At 48.9% G+C, this 23,957-nt stretch overlaps 1 protein-coding gene across 4 annotated transcripts in view; it reads right to left on the bottom strand.

The window, feature by feature from the left end:
• Window positions 1-23,957, bottom strand: part of CTIF (cap binding complex dependent translation initiation factor) — a 180,877-nt gene that overhangs the window by 19,145 nt on the left and 137,775 nt on the right. The window lies entirely within an intron of this gene.

Raw genomic sequence — 23,957 nt, 5'->3', positions numbered from 1 at the left:
CTCGCAGCCTTCTCGGCAGCCGCTGGTCTTTCACAGGAGAGACGTAGCCCGATGAGGAATGTACACAAGGACGCTCCTGTTGAGTGTGTCCACCACGCACCGCTTGCACCCACTTTGTATTTCGCATCTCTTCGTCCCGTTTGCCCTCAGCTCAGCCGAGGAAACTGTCCTATAACAACCCAGACCCTTGATCCATGTTAGTAGCTCAGTGCTGTCTGCACCAGAGGTGAGCCACTTGTGGCCTCCTGGAAGCTCCAGCCAGCATGGCCAATGGTCACAAATGGTGGGAGCTGCAGCCCAGGAACATTATGACAAGCCCACCCTTGGTCTACACTAGCTAGCTGTGCCTCTCCAGAGTTTGAGACAGGGGGCATTTCCAACCCTACCCATAGACTGGAAAATAGGACCTTCTGCATGCAAAGAACAAAGAATCATAGAGTTGGAAGGAATCCACAAGGGTGCTTAGTCCAACTCCCTGTTCTTCCACTGAGCTATAGTAAAGTTAAAGGACCCCTGGACGGTTAAGCCCAGTTGAATTCGACTAAGGGGTGCGATGCTCATCTTGCTTTTCAGGCCGAGAGAGCCGGCGATTGTCCACAGACAGCTTTCTGTAACTTCTATTTGGGGACTTCCCTGGCTTTTTTCTGGCCCATGTAGGACCAGTCTGGAAAGTTAGCTTTGGTGAAGACTTGACGCTTTCATCCCCCCAAAAGTTTTTGATTTGAGTTTCCATTGAAATGAGGCTGCATTTTAATGTTTTAATGTTGCATTTTAATCTTGTTTTTAAGTTGTATTTCAATCAACTTGTTTTTATATCGGGGGTTAGCCACCCAGAGCCCAGTCTTGGCTGGGGAGGGCGGGGTATAAATATTATTATTATTATTATTATTATTATTATTATTATTATTATTATTATTATGTGATGGAAGCCAGAGAGCACAGAAATGCTGTTTACCTTCCCACCACAGTGGTACCTATTTATCTACCTGCTAGGTTGGCAGGAGCTGTGACAGAGCAACGGGAGCTCACCCTGTTGTGGGGATTCGAACTGCCGACCTTATGATCGGCAAGCCCAAGAGGCTGGGTGGTTTAAACCACCTTTACCCATGGGGAAATTTATAATTCATCTTAAAAACCATTGCAAAAAGTTAAAATCATTGTAACACTTGTAGTTTAATGGTGAAGTTTGGATATAATGGAGATGTGAAAGATTTGGATTATTATAAAAGACACAGGAAGGAATGGTTAACAATAGGGGAAGCCCAGCCAGATGGGTGGGGTATAAATAATAAATTATTATTATATAATAGGAACCCACAAAGGGAAGGAGGGAAGTCCAGGAAATTCTTTGGAGTTTTGTTTTTATGGTGCATTCTGGATATATGATTGTGAAACTTTGATCTGAAAAACCAAATAAATAAAGAATAAAAAAGAAAACAAGCTGTCAGTGTTGACACCTTAACAAAATAAAATAAAAATAAATAAAAACCACCTTTACCCTTTGTTACTAGAGGTGGGAATGTCTACATGGCCAGAGTGGTAATAACTAAGCATGTCATGAAATCTGAGGTGCTGTGTTAAATGGCAGACTCTGTTTAGCTGCGGTGACAAAATGCTACTGCAGGTCACATCCTCTGTGAATTCATCTAATGCTGTCTTAAAGCCCCTGGCTCCAGTTACTGGCAGGGCAGCTAGCTGTGCAGAATCAGCTGGCAGCTTCGGGTGGGAATGCTGGCAGCGTGGAAAGGACCCCATTTCCAGTTCCAAGTGTGGAGCCCAGAGAAGCATCAGGTAGTGTGGTGCAGTGGTTAGAGCGAAATATAGGGCTGCTGCCTTTAAAACACTTGTAGCCAACCCCTCATAGAACTACAATTCCTAGCACTCTTAAACTACAGTTCCCAGAATGGGATGTGCATGTTAATGTGCTTTAAAAGTATGGTGTTTACGCAGCCTAGGTTCAAATCGCCACTCACTCATGAAGCTCCCCAGGAGAACATGGGCTGTTCACTCCCTCCTGGACTAACCTACCTCACAGGGTTGTTTTGAGAACGAAACTCGGATGCAGCCCTTTGGTAGGAAAGGGTCCATTGTTCCCGACGGAATTTGTATGTTGCTGCAATTCAACTGCATCTCTGAATTGCAGTGCTTGAAACTCCCATTCTTCTAGGTGCATTTTGTGATAGGGAATTTCATTAGCGCAAGCAGCTTCTGAGCTCTGGGCGCAGGACTGTGCCTAAGATTTCAGATTAAAACTGCAGAGTGGAAGGAAAAGAGGAGCTTTTTCTGCCTCCCCACTTCCAGCCACTCTGAAGACTGGAGAAGAGACCCCTCTTAAGAATATTAGGGGGGTGGGCAGGGGACGGACTAGACCATGTGAAAAAGGGACATAACATTCTAGCTGCAGTTCATTCATTTTCAGTGCTTTGTATACTTGTGATTAAAAAAGCGAGCCTAGACATTCCATTGTCGTGCCCATAAACCTAGGTTTTAGATTTAGCTCCTAGCTTTCATGTCTGTGTTTCTAACACTGCTGAACTACCTGTGGTGGCTGTAAAATATATATTGCACCAGTGCATTTGACAGGTACGGAAGATGCACGCATGCAACAGCATTAAGAAGCTCTTGTCTGTTCACACACTGATGCTTGCACCAAAGGCCGGGAAGTTTTGCAATCCGAAAAAGCATGAGAGGATGTAACCAGAAGCGGCCGTGTCCCCTGTCACATGCAAGCAAGTAGGCCGTGGACACCATGAGCTGGAGTTTGCCAACAGACCGCATTCTTCCTTTAAGCTTCACACTCGCAGGGCGTCCATTTTATAAGGCCGAGGTGCCGAGGAGTCTATGGGGAGCCGCCAAGTTTGGAAAGAGAGATGCGAGAGAATCTAAAAGGGTAGAGGGGAGGGGGAGGGAGGGAGCGAGGGGGTGTGGATGCAAAGGGAAGGTGCCATTCATGTCCATTTATCGGGGGTCTTCTTCCCCTTCCGATACTTTTACGATCGATCGTAAGTGCAAAATGCCAGCGATGTCAGCCAGTCTCCGATTTACGTTAAGCAAGCTATAGCTGAGGCCCCCACTCTCTTGGGGGCCCCAAAAAAATTTAAAGGAGAAAAAACAACTGGATGTACGTTTCCAAAATATAAGATAAAAAACAAATAAACTAAAACCTACATACAGCAACAGTGTTTTGTGCTGTGTAGGCTCCTATGATGTAAGTAATGGGCCCCCAAACATTTTAAGTTAGAGCTTAATAATTATTTCACTATTAATATACTTCTTCTTAAGTGTATTTCAGTTTCAGTTCAGTTCCAGAAAGGCACAGCCAAGCAGTGTAGACACTGGTGAGCTAGATGGACCAATAGTCTGACTCGGTACAGTGGCTTCCTATGTACTGCAACGTGAATCAGAGAAATGTAGAGTTGGAAGGGACCATGGGGGGTCATGCAGACCAACCCCCTGCAATGAAGGTGTACACATACTCATTCAGATGGAGAAAGTGCATTTGGCTCACACACATACACCGAAACACTGCTTTGATGAAGGATCTGCTGCATTCAGTGTTAGAAACTCAAGTACTGTATATAAGCTGGGCACCAAATGGAACCTCGAATCTAGGTTGCAGTCGCCACAAAGGAAAATAATACTAGTACTGATACTATTATTCCTTCCTTCCTTCCTTCCTTCCTTCCTTCCTTCCTTCCTTCCTTCCTTCCTTCATACCCCGCTCATCTGGCTGGGTTTCTCCAGTCACCCTGGGAGGCTTCCAACAAAATATTAAAAATATAATAAAACACCAGACATTAAAAACTTCCCTCAACAGGGCTGCCTTCAGATGTCTTCTAAAAGTCATGTAGTGGTTTATTTCCTTGACATCTGATGGGAGAACATTTCACAGAGCAGGTGCCACTACCAAGAAGGCCCTCTGCCTGGTTCCCTGTAACTTTGCTTCTTGCAGTGAGGGAACTGCCAAAAGGCCCTTGGAGCTGGACCTCAGTGTCCGGGCTGAATGATGGGGGTGGAGACGCTCCTTCAGGAATGTCTATGCGCCGGAGGGTTGGACTAGATGCCGCCTGAGGGCCCCTTCTGACACTACAATTCTACAATTCTATGGTCTCAACAACATTGCTCGACTGCTGCTTGCTCTTATAACAATTCACTTGCCACAGTATAAAAGGAGGAGAAACACACGCAGTCGAAGTGGAAATGGTATTAACTATGTACTAAGGCAGAGGTTTTTAAATTGTGGTTGTATGTGGCACCCAGAAATCTTCACATAGTCACAATTCCCGGACTGACCGCGGGCCGGATTTAGAAGACGATTGGGCTGGATCTGGCCCCCGGGCCTAAGTTTGCCTACCCATGCTCAAGAGGTTTAACTTCCTCCCTGAAATCTTTTAAAGCAGAAGCTTACCAAGCTAGAACTGGCCTTTCCGAGGCACCATTTTGGAAGAGGCTTGGGATAAGATATTTTAGCGAGATGGTTCTGGGTGAGAGTCAGCAATGCTCCTAGGTGCACTCCATTCTCAAAAGCAAGAAAGCAAAGCTCAAAGACACCTGTCACAATTCTCCTTTTCAAAAACTATTACAGTTTTATTGATACAGGAGACCCACTCTTTGGACCGAAGCAAAATAATTTGTGTGCTTTGCACTTATACCTAGTACCGAGGCCCGTTTAATTGGTTGCAGCTACCATCACTGTTTGTGTAGAATCAATGATCTGGCGACCTATGCAGGTACCTCTGAGGAATGCTAAGAAATATGAGAGGTGACACCTGCGACTAAAGCCTAATGTCCGCACAGGTAGTAAGTCTTGTGCCTGGGCTTGCAGCACATACACACACTTTCGTGACAGACTGTGCTTCCATGCAAGAAATCCCCTGTACATTAGAAAAGTAGCCCACCAGGGAGAAGGGGCTTAGGGTAGGTTCGTCCCTGACACACTAGCTTTCTAATTGCGGGGAGCTGTCTCGCACGGAGGAGGCATTCAGTCACGTTGCACTCCTCCTGCCAGCACCCCGAAGTGGCTCAGCCCAGATGCAGAAAACAAAGGGAGTCGACGGAAAGACCGAAGCTGTAGATATTTGAGGCGGTAGTAGGGCTGTGCGAGCAATTGCAGGCTCTTTTCTAAATTCTTTTGGTCGCGAAATGACAGAGGGGAAGAGAACGCGGCAACTGTTTAGTCTGCGAGGGAGGGGGCCCTGACCCGGGAGCTGGGAACAGGCTGCTGTTTGGCTGAGGACTTGAGACCAGCCAGTTACACCTCTTTCCATTCTTACTGCTCCGCTTTGCTTCACCCTGCCTTCGCTTATCTGCCTCTCTGATGAGGCCAAGAGCCATGCAAGCCAAAGCCCTGGTCCTGCCATGAGTTCCCTCAGGAAAGCATGCTCCCAGGGCAGGGGTGAGAACCCCTGCAAGGAATCTCAGCTAAGGCATCCATGACAGATATCCATCCAACCTCTGCTATAAGCCCCCAAGGAAAGGAAAGTTCCCCACTGCCCTAGGGAGTCTGTTCCACTGTTCCGTAGCTCTTATAATAATTTATAATATATATAATAATTTATTATTTATACCCCGCCCATCTGGCTGAGTTCTTTCTGATGTTTAGTTGCAACCTCTTTTCTTGTAACTGGAATCCATTGGTTTGGGCCCTAGCCTCTGGAGCAGGAGAAGACAAGTCCATGGGATAGCCCTTTAGATACAGTGGTACCTCAGGTTACATACGCTTCAGGTTACAGACTCTGCCAACCCAGAAATAGTGCTTCAGGTTAAGAACTTTGGTTCAGGATGAGAACAGAAATCGGGCTCGGGCGGCGTGGCAGCAGCAGGAGACCCCATTAGTTAAAGTGGTGCTTCAGGTTAAGAACAGTTTCAGGTTAAGAACGGACCTCCGGAACGAATTAAGTACTTAACCCGAGGTACCACTGTATTTTGAGATAGCTATCATATCTCCTCTGTCTCCACTTTAGCAGGCTAAACATACCAAATTCCCTCAACTGTTCCTCATAAGGCTTGGTTTCCAGACCCTTGATTTCCCCCCAATTTCTTTTGTAATTATATAATTTCAGAGCTGGAAGGCACACCAGTTGTCATCTAGTCCATCCCCTGAAGCGCAGGAATCGTGGCTAAAGAATACCTGACAGATGCTTGACACGCAGCAATGTGCCCAGCACAGTAACATCATACTTTGCTGTGTATCTTCTTCGAACCCTGGGCAGGTGGGTAGCGGAGGCTGCCCCTTCCAGGCTCCCCTAAACAGTTCCTGCCACATGGAAACGCAAAAATTCAAGAGAGTGGGGTGTTCCAATGAGTTGGTGGGCTCCCTGCACCGCTGGTAAGGGGGGGGCGCACAGCTGCATCCTCACCTTGCCATTTGCTGCCTCCCCTGTAGGAAGTCACCTGTTGGTTAGTCCCACTGGGTAATATCGTGAGGAGTTTTATTATCTCCGTTGCGGCTCCGTGGGACACAGTCCGGCTTTCGCTCGCCAGGGTGGCAACAGGCACAGCATGTTTGCGGGCCCTGTGTTTGCAAAGCGATTCCAGGGAAGAACTTAATTAGCCGGCGATTCTGCAGAATGCTTTGAATTATGCAAGCCATCTTCATTACTTTGGGTTAAAAAAGAAACCGCTCGTGCGGTTCAGACCTTGGTCTACATGCCAAAACGTCAAGCTGGATCAAATTATTGCCTCCACCGATATTATACATGCTTCTCCCCCCCCGCCCCCCTTTTAAAGCAAGGTTAATAGAGAAAAATGGTGGATGTTCATTAACAGCAGTCATGCTTCTTAGCTAGGCCAGAAAACACACCCAACACAGTCTGTAATGCATCCACTTCCCCCAAAAGGTTTATCTATGATCGGTGCATTTTAATTTCCACTTTATGAAACAAAATTCATTGAGAAAGACACTTGCAAAACACAGCAGACGTTGAAGTGCTTGCTTCAAGCCTGTAGCAGAGGGACTGAGTGCATTTTGTGTGTATTAATTGCTGTGTATTTGTGTCTGGCCAGGTCCTAAACAACATAGGCGCCACCTACAGGTGGCTCAGGCCCCTACGAAGCTTCAAACATGCCACGTTATCAGAGTGTGAACTTGATGGGCAAATCTCAGCTTTAAAGGTTGAAGCAGAAGGGATGCTAGCAGGTAGGTGAGCAAAAGGAGAAAGTTAATGCAAGCAACCAATATATATATTTAAAAACATCCCACTGCAGATGGATGCACCCAGACCTTCTCAATGCCAAACGATGACAACAAACAGCAAAGTGACTTGTGGCATTGGGTTTGAATGGAGAAAATGCCACCGGGCTTCAGAGCTCCTGGGAAAGTAATTCCCCTCTGCAGACCCACTGAAATTAATGGAGCCAAGTCAGACACACTCATTAATATCAATGGGTCTACTCTTGAGTAGCACTCGCATTGGACACAACCCTATGCTAGTTTATTGAAAAGTAAAAAGGTAAAGGACCCCTGGATGGTTAAGGCCAGTCAAAAGCGAATATGCGTTGTGGCGCTCATCTTGCTTTCCGGCTAAGGGAGCCGGCGTTTGTCCACAGACAGCTTTCCGGGACACATGGCCAGCATGACTAAACCGCTTCTGGCACAACAGGACACCGTGACAGAAACCAGAGCAGCGCACGGAAACGCCGTTTACCTTCCCGCTGCAGTGGTACCTATTTATCTACTTGCAATTTGACGTGCTTTTGAACTGCTAGGTTGGCAGGAGCTGGGACAGAGCAACGGGAGCTCACCCCATTGCGGGGATTCGAACTGCTGACCGTCTGATCAACAAGCCCAAGAGGCTCCGCGGTTTAGACCACAACACCACCCATGTCTTTTTTTATTACATTACACCAGGGAAGCTGGAGAGGGTATACTCCTTAAGAGTGCAGTCCCAACACATATCTGCCCTGGAGCAAGTCTCACTGAACTCAGTGGGACTTGTTTATGAGAGTTAGAAAGGACCCCAAGGATTCAACCCCCTGCAATGCAGGAATCTCAACTAAAGCATCCACAACACACAGCCATCTAACCTCTGCTGAAAGACCTCCAATACAGGAGACCCCACAAACTCCCAAGGGAGTCTGTTCCACTGTCGAACAGCTCTTACTGTCAGAAAGTTCTTCCTGATGTTTATGTGGGGCTACTGTTGAAGGTGACCCGGAAACTACAACTGATCCAGAATGCGGCAGCTAGACTGGGGACTGGGAGCGGCCGCCGAGACCACATAACATCAGTCTTGGAAGATCTTCATTGGTTCCCAGTACGTTTCTGAGCACAATTCAAAGTGTTGGTGCTGACCTTTAAAGCCCTAAACGGCCTCGGTCCAGTATACCTGAAGGAGCGTCTCCACACCCAACGTTCTACCCGGACACTGAGGTCCAGTGCCGAGGACCTTCTGATGGTTCCCTCACTGCGAGAAGCCAAGTTACAGGGAACCAGGCAGAGGGCCTTCTCAGTAGTGGCACCTGCCCTGTGGAACGCCCTCCCACCAGATGTCAAAGAGAAAAACAACTACCAGACTTTTAGAAGACATCTGAAGGCAGCCCTATTTAGGGAAGCTTTTAATGTTTGATGTATTAGTGTATTTTAATATTTGGTTGGAAGCCGCCCAGAGTGGCTGGGGAAACCCAGCCAGATGGGCGGGGTATAAATAATAAATTGTTATTATTATTATGCACAGCATCAATTGACAGAATCAGCTGAGACCCTTGGCCAGCCTTGGCCATCCTTCCTCCTTCCCAGTTTGCAGATCGATCCACACATTTTGTGCATGTGTGTGTTAAGATCACGGGATCCTATGTGCTCTACTGCTGATGTCACAGCTTAAGGCACCCCAAATTGTGGCACTCAAGAGAGCATCTTGGTACCTGTGTTTCCATTCCTGGAGGATCTGTGGGTCCTTTTAAGCACCACGGAGACACATTCTCACTGCCCTATTAATGGCTTTCAAAAGGGCAGTGCTCCTCTTTCCCCTGGGAAAGCTGCAAGCGATGACAGGAGCCCCTCTTGACCAGAGGTGGCAACTGACGCGCTTATCTGAGAATCTATGCTTGTCCTGCACATGAGGGGTTTGCAGCTGGAGAAGTGGCTCGGGACGCTGCCTTCTCCTTTATACCACAAGCCGCTGAAAATAGATTGGATGCAAATTGGTCTGGGAAACTTCAGCCTTGCTTTTGTTGATGGAAGCGGCTCAAAGGAAGTGGAGCAAAACAGGCCAACAAACTCTGTGGGCTGTCAAAGGTCTTCCCTCTTCTGAGACTCCGCATTTCAGACTTGCAGGCACAAAACAAACCCTGTTGTCTCTGCAAAGGATAACAACCCATTCTAGGGTGGTTTTCAGACCCACAGGACAGGGGTGGGCCTGCCATAAAGCTATCATTTCTAATGTAGCCATTTTAAAAGTCTGAGGACCTTGGTGGGAAGGGGGCGGGGGCCACATATAGGCTGCAGTACAGAAGGAACTGGCAATGGGCAGTACCAATGCCCCAAAGTGGGTGGGGATAGGATTTTCTCTTTCTCTGCCACGCTCCCATCTTTTACTCCTTTCCTTCTCTCTCTTCCACCTGCCGCCCCTTCTCAATCTAACCATTCTCGCTTTCTCTGCCGTTGTTGTCAGAAAGGTACAGGGAGCCACACTGAGGAAGGACAGGGCCACATGAAGCTCATGGCTTACCCTCCTCTGATTTACACGAATGTCCCCACCAATGGTGAGATCACAGCACCCTCATATGAAAAGCAGCCACCTAATATACCTGCTCGACCACCTCAATCACCCTCTTAAGCTTTTGACCTCCAAGTGTTGCTGAGAAGATCTCAGAAGGCAGCTGGCAAAGGATGAATCCTGCAGTATTGAGCTCTGGTGTCTTAATAGGAGGTGAGAATGCAGAACCACAGAGCCTAGGACTTGCCGATCAGAAGGTCGGCGGTTCGAATCCCCGCGACGGGATGAGCTCCCGTTTCTCGGTCCCTGCTCCTGCCAACCTAGCAGTTCGAAAGCACGTCAAAGTGCAAGTAGATAAATAGTTACCGCTCTGGCGGGAAGGTAAATGGCATTTCCGTGCACTGCTCTGGTTCGCCAGAAGCGGCTTAGTCATGCTGGCCACATGACCCGGAAGCTGTATGCCGGCTCCCTTGGCCTATAAAGCGAGATGAGCGCCGCAACCCCAAAGTTGGCCACGACTGGACTTAATTGTCAGGGGTCCCTTTACCTTTACCTTTACTTTGGGAAAGCAGGCTCACGTTGTCTAAAGGGTTTGCAATAGGGCTGCGCCACCCTTAGAAGATTGCCCCAGGCAACTGACTGTGCAGCCAACAGGGTTGCACCAAGAGCCAACACACGCTCACCCAACCTTCCATAAATTCAACTCTGCAGCCACCAAACAGATGCCCTCTGGGAGAAGCAGGAAACCCCTTTTTGCCCCAGTCACCACACAGCAGCTGGGTGCCAACTTCACCTCCACCACCCATGCACTGCCAGTAGTACACTCACAAGAAAGACCCCTTGCTCTCTTCAGATAAGACGTTTTTTTGAACAGGAAAAACCAGAGAGGAAATCATTTTGCATCTTATTTATGCAATGTGAAGGGACCATCTAAGGATAGCCGGCTCTTTCCGGCATTAGTTGTCTGGTGCCAGGATCTGGGATTTCCCAACGCTGCAGCCGGTTAACTCCGGCAATAAAACTAAAAGGTTCAAGTTCAAGAGATTCTAGCAGACTGACCTGGATTTAAGACGGCCTGTTCGGGAGCAGATGGCCTTGCAGACTTAATGCATTAGACTGGCTGAGTCCTTCAGCTGGCAAGATTCAGGGCTCTTTTCCTGACTTGGGACAGGATGCCACCCTCTGAATGACAATGCAATCTGCCCCAGGCATAGGAAAAGCCAACTGGATAGTGACCCAGGGTTGGGCTTCGATGGGAGGGGGGAAAATAACCTGAATTTTGTGCAGCTCTTACAACTATTTCACATCGAATAGGAACCAGCAACATACAGGGATGGGTATTCAACACAGACACAACGGCCTTCCTTGCGCAGAAGGCTTGCAGTCCTATGGTGCATTTGCCAGGGGTCAGCCTGCGGTGGTGGGCATGATGTCCAGAACTGGGGACCCAAACGACACAATGTGAAGCTTCAGAGTGACTGCATGCAGTGTTGTGCCACGAGTTGCCAGCGTCCGGGGAAAGGCAAGTATCCTTGGCACCCCCCGGCGATAGGCTGGAACGACGGGGCAATAGCCCTGCAACCTACCAGAGGTTGCATGCGAGCTTCACAAAGGTTAGCCACAGTGAGATCCTTCTTCCAGGCTTCCCATAGCATCTGGTTGGCTGCTGTGCGAACAGGATGCTGGACTTTGGCCTGAGCTTGCAGGGCTCTTCTGACCCTCTTCTAAATGGCTGAACTGGCAAATGGCAGCTTGTATCTCACTTTCCTCCTACCGTGATGTTGTTGGCCTCTGTCTGTCCCAACAGACAATGGAGTGCACCTCTGGGAGTGAAGTCAAACCCAAGTAGGCTCCTTGAAGGCAAGCCTGGGCAGCGTTTCTGGAGGTCCTGGGCTACCCAGATGACAAGACCCCCATGTCAGCCTCACTGATACGGTCCAAAGGAAATCAGAGCAACACATTTGGCACCAGCTTGGCTGAAGGAGTTGCCAGAAGGAGGAGTTAACAGGCATACAAGACGCCATCCAACCGTCTCAGGGACTCCGCTTCAGATTTGTGTAGGGTTTACTCCTTTGCCTTTTCGTCCCCCGAAGCTGTCCCACAAGGCAGTGGAGGTTCAGGATCAGAGTTTTCCTTCTCCTAGATGGGCTACCTTCCCAGGTGGATGAACCCCTCCTGCCCCACACTTCCTGTTTAGGGAAGCTTTTAATGTTTGATGCATTAAAAGGTAAAGGGACCCCTGACCATTAGGTCCAGTTGTGGCCGACTCTGCGGTTGCGGGGCTCATCTCGCTTTACTGGCTGAGGGAGCCAGCGTACAGCTTCCGGGTCATGTGGCCAGCATGACTAAGCCGCTTCTGGAGAACCAGAGCAGCGCACAGAAACGCCATTTACCTTCCCGGTACCTATTTATCTACTTGTACTTTGACGTGCTTTCGAACTGCTAGGTGGGCAGGAGCAGGGACCGAGCAGCGGGAGCTCACTCCGTTGTGGGGATTTGAACTGCCGACCTTCTGATCGGCAAGCCCTAGGCTCTGTGGTTTAACCCACAGTGTCACCCACGTCCCGTTTGATGCATTACTGTATTTTAATATTTTGCTGAAAGCTGCCCATAGCGGCTGGGGAAGCCCAGCCAGATGGGTGGGGTATAAATAATAAATTAGTATTATTGTTATTACTTCTACAGCACGTGCAAAAACCACCTTTTTGACAGTTGGACCTAGTATTGGTCTCATCCGCTTGATCCGCCATAGCCCGTCTTCACATGCAGAGAAAGTCCCTAACTCACCGAGGGTTTAAGACCCATCAGCTACCCTTACCTGGTTATCCTACCACACAGCAGGATAACATCTCAGCCCTGCTAATCTGGCCATGCCTCCCCTTGCTGGGATCTGGTGCCCTTTCCCTGTTCTGAGCACAATGGGCCTTGCTCTGGACTCCCTCTTTGCTGCCTTATCCCCAGAGGCACCCAAGGGAGTGCATTACATAACACGGCAAGGAAACTTTCCGTGGCTGGACCAGCCAGGATTCGCCCTCCCTTTAAACCCCCCTCTCTGCCCAAGCCAGCAGGTATAAGCAGCCTGTTCCTGAGAGCGGCTGCCGGGCGTTCTTGCCTTAGGCTAAGATTCAGCACATTGCTAGTTAGCATGGCTGGGATTCTCTCGTCTGCCTGCCTGACTAGGCAGGAATCCGCCCAGCCACCCAGGCTCCCCCCTCCTCCCACGCTGGCTCGGGGTGACGGAAAGGATATTCACATTAGCCGCTCAGACGGGCCCAGCCCGAGAGGTGCCGCTGCTCCGCTTACACACCGGGAAAACTTTGTGGAGCCATGTGGCCGGACACTTAATACGGGCTTCTCCGATAGCTCCCTTTATCTGCATGGGACCCGGCGGAGATCGGCTCCCGTAACATTAACAAAACACAGCGAGGAAAGCCTATCAGGAGATTAGGGAAGAAAAATATGCAAAGGCGGGCGGCTTGGCCAGACTCAGTGGGCCGTGGTGGAACATTCCCAGCTCCGAGAGAAGTCGTGGCGCAGCCGGAGGTGCCTATAGCCCTAATTGATTCCAAGCTTTCATTTTCACCTGCCTCTTTGGGCAGCCGTCCAGAACCCCCTTCTCTTCTCCTCTCTTGGCAAACCCCCCCCCTCCTCTGCCCCCATATCTCATGTCTCAAGGTGGAATTTGGGTGATTGCAGACGCTTGCACACCCTGGCTACCAAGGAGTGTACGAGATAAACACGTCGCTACAGAATTACCCGGAGACGTTCAAGGGTAAAAGAACAAATCCCTGGTATCAGGCTGAGCCCAGGAACGCAGTAAGCTGCAGGATTTCATCTCAGTCCCCCCCCCCCTTTTAACCGTCAACTATATCTATAACAATTTAATGTGCTGGGCACCTGATGACTCTGATTTTGCTCAGTCGCACAACACCCCTGTGAGGGAGGGCAAATAGGATGTGTTTCTGTTTCACGGATGGGAAATGAAAAACCAAGGGGTTTTGACTTTCCTAACGCCATCCACAGAATTCAGGGCTAAGCAGGAAGCTGAACCTGGCCCCAATGCTCTGTCCAGGCCACCAGGATGGACTAGTGGGGAACTGTGGGGAACCCTCCTACTTCTATGGCTTCTTTGTGGCCTCCCAAAAAATTCAGGGCGCAGTCCATTGGGAAGTCCTTCTGTGCAAGCCCCAATGATCCACTGGGCCCATGTGCTGGAGGAGTGTAGAAAGAGGGCCTGGGAAAGACTGATCTGATTCTAACTGGAGAGACTTGGGTTCAAATCACTGGGCACAAGCTACTCAACAGGGTTGTTGTGAGAATAAAGCGAGAAAGGCCCACACACAGCGCCTGGAGCTTCCTGGAGGATCAAGAGGATGCAGACCATAAGAAATAAGTACAGTCATACCTCGGGTTAAATATGCTCCAGGTTGAGCGTTTTCAGGTTACGCTCCGCAGTGACCTGGAAGTAACGGAACGCGTTACTTCCAGGTTTCGCCGCTCGTGCATGTGCAGACGCTCAAAATGACGTCGCGCGCATGCGCGGAAGCAGCGAAATGCGACCCGCGGATGCACAGACGCGTGTTACGTTCTACTCAGGATGCGAACGGGGCTCTGGAACGGATCCAGTTCGCATCCAGAGGTACCACTGTAAATGCATTCTTTCTTTCCTGAGGCTAAGAGGCAAGTGGCCTGGCCAAGGTGATTCAATGGGGTCAATGGCAGAGACTGGGATATTATCAATGTCCAGTGGTCGTCTGCGAGGTATGACATACCTGGAGGAATACACTGGCTCTGATTATTATTATTGGCTGATTATTATTATTATTACTACTACTAATAATAATAGTATATCACCCTTCATCCACCTATCTCAGGGAGGTTCACAACATAAAGTACGTTATAAAAACACAAAAAACCAGGAACAAAAGACACAAACCCACAATTCCCCCTCTTCCAAACTCCAAACACATTTTAAAAGGATTAATCAGCCTGTTTTATAAACGTTTTACCTAGCACCTAAAAGTATATTATGAAGGCACCAGCCAAATCTCTTTGGGAAGAGCGTTCCACATACGGGGAGCCACTGTAGGAAAGGCCCTTTCTCATGTTGCCACCTTCCCTTCCGGGCCTCTTGCGGAGGAGGCACACAAATATAATAACAATAACAATAACAACAATAACAATTTATTTATACCCTGCCCATCTGGCTGGGCTTCCCCAGCCACTCTGGGCGGCTTCCAACAAAATATTAAAATACAGTAATGCACAAAGAAGGGTCTCAGATGATGACTGCAGGTTCCGGGTCGGTTCATATGGTAGAGGGGGTCCTGAGCCATTTAAGGCTCTATAGGTCAAAACCAGCCCTTCAAATTGGGCCCATAAACTAACTGGTAGCCAGTGCAGTTGGCTCAAGATCTGTGTCATATGCTCAAACCATCTTGCCCTGGGGAGCAGCCTGGCTGCTGAATTCTGCACCAGCTGAGGTTTCCGAACCATCTTCAGGGGCTGCCCTATGCATAACACGTTGAAGTAATCTAACCTAGAGGTTACCAGAGCATAGATGACAGAAACTAGGCTCTTCCTATCCAGATTGGGACGCAGCTGGGCCAATAGCCCAAGCTGATGGAAGGCATTCTGGGCCACCGAGGCCACCTGAAGAAGAGAAGAGTTTGGATTTGATATTCAGTTTTATCACTACCCGAAGGAGTCTCAAAGCGGGTAACAATCTCCTTTCCCTTCCTCTCCCACAACAAACACTCTGTGAGGTGAGTGAGGCTGAGAGACTTCAGAGAAGTGTGACTGGCCCAAGGTCACCCAGCAGCTGCATGTGGAGGAACGGGGAAGCGAACCCAGTTCACCAGATTACGAGTCCACCGCTCTTAACCACTACACCACACTGGCTCACCTGAGCCTCAAGCGACAGCAAAGGACCCAAAAGTACCCCCAAGCTATGTACCGCTCCTTGTTTATGATGCTACCACAACATTTTAAATACATGGTGCGAATGTGGGCACGGCGTTAACGGCCGATGATCTTTAACAACGAACGAAGCTTTCGAGTTCACAAAAGGAGAGAACTCTTTAAATCGTACCCTTGGTACCTTGCAGGAAAACCGAAACTCTAAAAAAAGAAAAAGAGCACGGGCCATTGAGCAACGGTTTGCGACATGCGATACTTTTCACCAAGCGCTGGTGGGTTTTAGCATCGAGGAAGATATGGCCGAAGAGAACATTCTGGATTGTTCTGTAACCTGCTCCTCACATGCCTGGAATTCCAGTGTGACTGGGGCCAGCTCTGATTACAAGGCTGCGCTCCCTACAGGAATTTGCTGCCTGCCACTCAGGTAACGCGGCTGCACACTGTAGCTAAAGCACTATAAGGCATTATGGGATGCCTGGCTAAAGCGCACGTGGTTGTCTTAATACCAGTCAAGGGTCTTTCGGGTTAACCCTGGGGCTTGCCATGCCTTTCTCATGTGCTGACAGCAGTAGTCCCCAACCTTGTGCCCTCCAGATATTTTGGAAAGCAATTCCCATCAGCCTGACCATAGAGAACCACACACCCAGATAAACTAGACCAGCAAGCCAAGATGAGAAGTGTGAACAAGGGCTATATGTGTGCCTTTACACAACTTATGTGAACTGGTAATCTCAACAACAGCTCTGCAAAGTGGACTGGTAGTGCCCCCATTTTACAAATGGGGAGGAAGAAGCTGAGGCAGGAAGAATAATAGATTTGTGACTAAGGACAGATCTGATTATTATTATATTTATTGAATTCCTATACTGTCCAATGGTCACAGGGTGGTTTACAATAGAAATTAACATCTAAATGATAGTTTGGGCTGACGATGCTATCAAGAACTATCCTCTTCAGTTTACCTGCAGGACCATCACAGCAAAGCTGCTAAAATCTCATGGACGCAATGAGGTGATAATAATCAATGATTTCATTGTTACTCCATCCAACATGAAATATAGGCTTTCAGTTAGATGAGGCTTCCTCAACCTCGGCCCTCCAGATGTTTTAAGACTACAATTCCCATCATCCCTGACCACTGGTCTTGCTAGCTGGGGATCATGGGAGTTGTAGGCCAAAAACATTTGGAGGGCCCAGGTTGAGGAAGCCTGAGTTAGATTCAAACCCATCTTTGGTCTGTTGAGTTTCTTTTAAGGTAATCGTTTCATTGCATTACAAGAAAATATAATTCTGTATGCTTCATCTGAAGGAGAGTTCTGGAGAACTGGAAAGCTTGTTCATGTGGTGACATTTTAGTTGCTTGAGACAAATGTGCCAATCACCTGTGATCTTCTCAAGTGGACCAAGACAACTACCTACTGCTTTTGCACCGCCTGTAAAAGAAGCTTTGATCAAAACTCTGAAAATCTTGAGGTTCCTCTCTGTTAGAATTTCCCGATGGGAAAATCTAGCAAAACCAGGCGGAAAACAACGCACTTGGAACCCACCCCCTCGGTTGGACATCCTGCCTTTGAAGAACAAAGCCTTCCATTCAGGTAGAAAAGTATCCTGGCTCCCTTGCTACGGGTTCGCAGCTTGCAGAATAGCATCAAGGACAGCTGCGCGGAAGCCATTTTGACTTCCTTTGCTGGATTCTGTCTGGTACGTGGTGCATTTGAGGGCGCACCTTCCTTCGTAAACTCCCGTGAGATGCACAGATGAAAAGCATTCTGTGATTGTCGGGTTTTTATTATTATTAATAACGCTGCTACAAGCCAATCACCTGCACACAATCCTCAGGGGAGTGATTCTCAATCTGTTACGGCAGATAGCTGTTCACTCACCAAAATAACTCATCAGACCTTGATAAATGAGGGAGACTTCCGCGATTCCACCCCCCTCTCTTGCGGAGCACAAATCATAAACCATAAAGACCTCGACACTGAGGGAGAAGGAAGTTGTAAACCCTACACTACAAAGTTAAATGCGTTTGCTTGTCTGGGTCCTTTAATGAAGCTATTCCATTTCTGTTTTATAGCTTTGCCTTTGTAAATACGGTATTCATATCCACAGGATCCAGGTTCCTGGCAAACGTTTTGGTTCAAGGCCCAATCCAAAGAGGTTTTTTTTTAAATGCCCAAGGAAGGAGACACAAATGTTCTATAACCTCCCAATTCTCATTTTGGAAAGGCATGTTCAGGAACACCTCTGGTGCCCCCGTGTCGATTCACAGGAGAAGGAAATAATTCAGTTTTTAATTGCCTCAGGCTTTAAAAAACATCAAGCATCAAAATCATGTCTGTCTACTTTAAGATGAGATTTAGAAACAAGTACATTGAGATAAAATGTGCATTTTAATGCATTTTACGCTAAAAGTATTTTATGAATTTGTGTGGATTTTAAATCAATCAATCAATCAATCAAAGGAGGAGGAAATAATTCAGTTTTTAATTGCCTCAGGCTTTAAAAACATCCAGTATCAAAATCACATCTGTCTATTTTAAAATGAGATTTAGAAACACGTACATTGAGATAAAATGTGCATTTTAATGCATTTTATGATAAAAGTATTTTATGAATTTCTGTGTGGATTTTAAATCAATCAATCAATCAATCAATCAATCACAGTTTGAAGTAGAAACGGGAAGGAACGGACTTAATGAATGAACACATGTGAACTTGACATGGTCCAGAAACAGACCGATAGGGTATGGCATAAATTATATCACGCGCGACTGTGGAGGGAAATAAGTCAACCCTTGGCTGTCATATTTGGTGATGACAACCTTGTCTTTCATCATTTTACATTTAGTTTGTCTCTCCAAGGATATGAAAGTCTGGAGAATGGAAGAGATGTTAGAAAACCGGATTCCGTGAGCTGTTCAGTACTAAGTGAAGAGGACTTGCATCTCAGATGCTGACTGGCAATAGTAATGTTATTACGCTTAAATCCCACCTTTCTTCCAGTATGGAACCCAAGGCAGGCGTACACATGATTTTGAGGAGGCCTCCTATCGTTCAGATGCAACTTCCCAGGCCTCCCTCCAGACCACACCCACTTTTTCAAAGCCACGCCCCATAGCGGTCCTGCTTTACGCCCAGAATGTCTTTGAACTCTGGGTGGATGGAGATGGATCTGTGAGATGCCCACAGAAACTCACCTGTGGCTCCTAGAAGCTGTCAGCATGTGACACCCTGGGAACGCCTTCGACTGGCTGGCTAGACCAGGTGAGGGTAGCCAATGGGTCTCTCAAACCCTTGAGTTAGGAACTTCCCCTGCATGCAACGACAGGCTATGGTGGATCGAGCAGATGAGACCAATGGTGAGTCCAATGGTCAAGAACAGGGGTCGGCAAATTTTTTTAACCGTGGGCTGGTCCACTGTCCCTCAGACCTTGTGGTGGGCCAGAGAAGCGGCGGCGGGGGAGCTGGAAGGAGAGGCAAGAGGGGCAAGTAATCCTCCTCCCCAGTCCCCGCCGCTGCGCTTACCTTCCCAGGGGCTGCCGCTGCCATCACCACCACTACTTCTCATGGGTAGGCAGAGCAAGCTCATCCACTGCGATGTCTGGCCCACAGGAGCACCAGGGGTGCGTTGGAGGGAAGGTGAGCAGCGCGAAAGGGCTGGCTCCGGAGGGGGGCTGCTGAAAATGGCGCTCAGCCCAAGGGCGAAGGAAGGAGTCGTGACACCCGGGGCAGATGTCACGACATAGGGCACATGTGCGGCGTCGCTATGTACGACGCATGCGCCCTACATAGTGATGCTGCACATGCGCTGTATAGCGGTTTGCCGCCGGCGCCTCTCCAGCGCCTCTCTGGCACCGCTACAGCCGCGAGTAGAGACTCCTGGCACTGTCTGTACAGCGCTGGAGTGGCGCCGGTGGCAAACCGCTAAGTACAGCGCATGTACGGTGTCGCACGCATGCACATAGTGATGCCGCACATGCGCTGTATAGTGGTTTGCTGCCGGCGCTGGGATCCTCTGCTCGCGGCTGCAGCTGCGAACGGAGGATCTTCCAAAGGCGGCTGTGGCAAAGCAATGGCTGCTCACGCCGCCGCGAGCCCCCACAGGTGACTTCTTGTAACCCCCACAAGCATGGAACCCGGGGTGTACCACCCCCACGCCCCCATTGCGCCGCCACTGGCTCAGCCAGCGTAGCCCAGCCCCCTTCCTCCTCTAGGCAGGGCGGGGAGAAGCCAGGAGGAGGGAGGGAGGAGGAGGCGCTGCGGTGTGTGGGAGAGAGAGGGGGGGGAAATGGAATGGCGCAGGGGGGGAAATGGCGCAGCTCGAACGAACAGAATCCCCACGCCAATCCACGGACAGATCCTGAAGGCAATTGAGCCTGATCCAGCCCATGAGTCTTAGTTTGCCGACCCCTGGTCAAGAAGGTGGTTTCTGCAAGTGCTGTAGAGGGAAATGAGGGGTAGATGGGGCTCATCAATCTGGGAAGATAGCCCATCTAGGAGAAGGAAAACTCTGGCCCTAAACCGCCGCTGCCTTGCGGGACAAGAAGAGGCTAATGAGTACACCCTACACAAATCTGCAGACGGTTGGATGGCGCCTCCTTCTGGCAGCTCCTGCCGCCAAGCTGGTACCAAGCGTCTTGCTCTGCTTTCCTCTAGATCACATCAGTGAGAGTGGGGTTGTGCCATCTGGGCAGCCCAGAACCCCCAAACACACTGTCCAGGCCTGCACCATGGGGAGGTCACTTTGGTGCTGCTAACACAGCCGTTTGACTTCACCCCCGGAGGCACACTCCATTGTATCTCAAGAAGAACGGATGCCGACAACAGCACAAAGCTAAGATTTATTTATGTTGCTCCGCCCTTGTTCGCTCCTGGCCCCTCCCACCCCTGGCAACGGTGCCCCCCAGGAAGAATGTGTCCCTTGGGCTAAGGAAGGTTTCCCCTCTCCAGCTTCAGGCCATATCTTGGGATGTGTCTCAATCTCCTTTTTCACGCCCTCTTGTCTTGCAACATCCCGGTCGTGTCAATAACTGCATACGGATCTGGCAGTTTTAGTGCTTCTCCCCTGACCCCACCTCCTCTCCCGAAAGGTATCACATCCTTCTGTTTGATGTGTTGTTAGGAACGGTTGCTAAGGAGAGAAGGGTTCTATTACAATCCCAGTGATGCCCTCTCTATTAATACACTTTGCTATGCATACTTTAGAAGCAGACACCTCTCAGTTATAAAGAGCACGCAGATTTCAACAGAGGAATACTTTAACTTAGGTTACATACCCAGAGCTTGCAGGCAAGCCAATTAACGTCCGTCCCTCCCCACCCACAAACACACACTCCGGCCAATGCAACTGCTGGTATTTATAACAATGGTCGCCAAAGGACTCCCAGGGGGAGTATCTTTCCAAACTCCACAATCACAGGTCTCCCTCCCTCACGTTCTTAGAAAATGGAATGGATTGCCTCTTCTCGATGGGGTTACCTTGACGAGGTATTTCCACATCCATTGCTGCAGCTGGAGGTGGCCTCAGTGGCGCAGAACGCCTCCCATCAGCTTTGGCTGGTGTCCCAGCTGCACCCCTGTCCGCACATAGCCTAGCTTCTGTCACCTAAGCTCTGGCAACCTCTAGGTTAGATTACTGCAACACGTGGGGCCACCTCTGAAGACTGTTGAAAACTTCAGCCGGTGCAGAATTCAGTGGCCAGGTTGCTCAGATATAATGGGTTTGAACATATGGCACCCATCCTGGCCAGATCTCAGAATTCTGGGCCCAATTCTGAGCATAGCACACCATGTATGATGGTCCACTATCATGTGAGTGAGGGGGACATACACACCCTTTTTCAACCCAAGGGCCGATTTCCGTCATGGCCAACCTTTCTGAGGGCCACATATCATAGGTGACGGACAGACACCACTCTCCATTCTCCAGCCAGGCAAAAAGAGGCATTTTCAGAGTTTAAGGAGGAGTAAAGGTAAAAAGAGTTACAAGAGCATAGCAAGGCCAGTGAAGGTGACAGGAGCCAGCCAGCCATAAATCACACTGGGTAAGTTGGAGTTAACTCTTTATGAGCAAAAGCAGGAACTAATGAGCACAGCATCTCATCTCTGCCAGGCCCTTGCCCAATGATGCAGTTGTGGGTCCCTGCTCTCCCACTGCTGCTGAAATCCCCTCCTCTCCAGGGTCTTTCCCAAGCAATCTGAGACTGCACCTCCATGAAGCTAACTTCTCCGCCCTCTTCATGCCTCTCCTGGTTCTGGGAGACCAGAGGAGAGGGGAGCTTGTTGTAGCAGGAGGGGGAGACACCCTGGCTCATCTTGGCCTCCCTCCTCCCTTGCTTCCACTTCTGGTCTTCTCTCTGCCACCAACTCTCCCAGCTCACTAAACCCTGTTACCTCTTCAGCTTCAGCCACCTCCTTCTCCAACTGACCACTCATTAACATCCCACCACCAATTCCTGGGCTCCGAGCCTTCTTCCCTTGGGGGTGCCCCAGCTGGTTCCTCCCACCATTCCTCTCCATCCAACCAGTCCGTGGCAGAAGGGTGCAGCCTGCGTAGGATTTAGAGGGCCAGGAAGACAGGTCTGGGGTGGCCGCACGTGGCCCCCAGCCCTGCCAGTGCTTGAGTGTGTTAGGCCCTCTGCTGAAGCATGCTGCAAGACTGGTTCTTGCCAGCCTGCCTAAGCCTTTGCAGCCATTTGCTTCTGAGTCCACAGGGCCTTCTTAAAAAACACGAGCATCTGTTAGGCCCATATGCGAGGGGTTCAGGTCCACAGTTCCTGCTCAGTGGCTGGCCTGAGAATTCAGAGGCTTTAGCGGTAATGAGGAAAGATGCTTATCCCCTATTTATCACACCCTTGCACAGCCTGGCAACATCAGGCTAAAAAAGGTCCTTCACCCTTCAGAGGCTTTATCCTGAATTCAATTCTGACTTAATCCCTGGTGAGAAGGAGGTGTGAACTTAACCCCTGCTGCTGGCTCCTCCTAGCCAAAGCCTGTTTCGTGTTTTATCAGGAAGTTGGCAACAACTCACATTGATAACAGTTTTATATTCAACTTGGAAACACTGGTGATTTGAGGTTCCACCTCCAAAACCCAGATTCCCAGAAAAATTTTAGTTGCCTTGTCTTGAGGCATGTTTGGCTTTGTGATAACCCTGCCGGGTAGGTTTGGCCGACAGAAGCATTGGCTAGTCGGTCGCCATCTCTCCAGAGCAGAAACTTGAATCGGGGTCCCCTCTGCTCACCTGCTGCACTACATGGCTCTCGCAGCTGCAAAATGACAGCTGTCAGTCAGCACTGAGCCCGGCATCCTGTTTTCTATAGGGATCCAACCCTGTACGGCTTACTCCTGATTGAAATGCAGAGTGTTTGAGGATCGGGACATTCACAGGGAAACCAAAATGCTTGTTTAGAAAGCTATTGTACTACCAACCTTACTGTATGCTTGTGAAACATGGACCACTTATAAACACCATCTCCAACTCCTCGAAAGATTCCATCAACGGTGTCTCCGAAAATTTTTACACCTCACTTGGGAAGATAGGCGAACTAATGCTAATGTACTGGAAGAAGCAAAGATCACCAGTGTTGAAGCAATGATTCTTCAACATCAACTTCATTGGACTGGTCATGTTGTGCAGATGCCTGATTATCGTCTTCCAAAGCAACTACTCTATTCCCAACTTAAGAATGGAAAGCGTAATGCTGGTGGTCAACAAAAGAGGTTTAAAGACTATCTCAAGGAAGATCTTTAAAAATGTAGTATAAACACCAACAATTGGGAAACACTTGCCTGCGAGTGCTCCAATTGGAGAAAAGCCAATGACACAAAGGTGTCATGGGACACTCGAACTCAGGACGTAGGGGAGAAACGGGCTAAGAGGAAGGAACGCTTGGCAAATCCACACCGTGATCAACTCCTGCCTGGAAACCAATGTCCCCATTGTGGAAGGATGTGTGGATCCAGAATTGGCCTCCACAGTCACTTACAGACTCATTTAAAACCATGTTTATGGAAGACAATCTTACTTGGCTACGAAGAACTGACACCAATAATTTTAAGGTGAACTCGTTGTTGCTTGATCCCCAGCACGGACAGGACATATATTCACTGTATATTCAGAAGGGTTTGAAGAAACTAGGCTGACCATTCATGGCTTCCTCCAAAGATTTGTGGGAAATGTAAGGAGAGTGTTGAGAATTTGGCATTAAGACAAACCCAGTTACGACACACAGCAACAACCCCGCAGAGGTCTGTGGCTGGGAACCAGGGCAGTTTAAAGGTATTTTAAACTGGTTTAAATTTGTAGTGTGGACACACCTTACTGTGTAGCCACAGAACACCCTCACTTTTCTGGGACAGGAAGCAAAGGTCTTACGG

Source organism: Podarcis raffonei, chromosome 11, assembly GCF_027172205.1.
Source record: "Podarcis raffonei isolate rPodRaf1 chromosome 11, rPodRaf1.pri, whole genome shotgun sequence".
Lineage (NCBI taxonomy): Eukaryota > Metazoa > Chordata > Lepidosauria > Squamata > Lacertidae > Podarcis > Podarcis raffonei.
The sequence above is the reverse complement of the archived record's forward strand: the minus strand, read 5'-3'. Positions and strand labels throughout refer to the sequence as shown.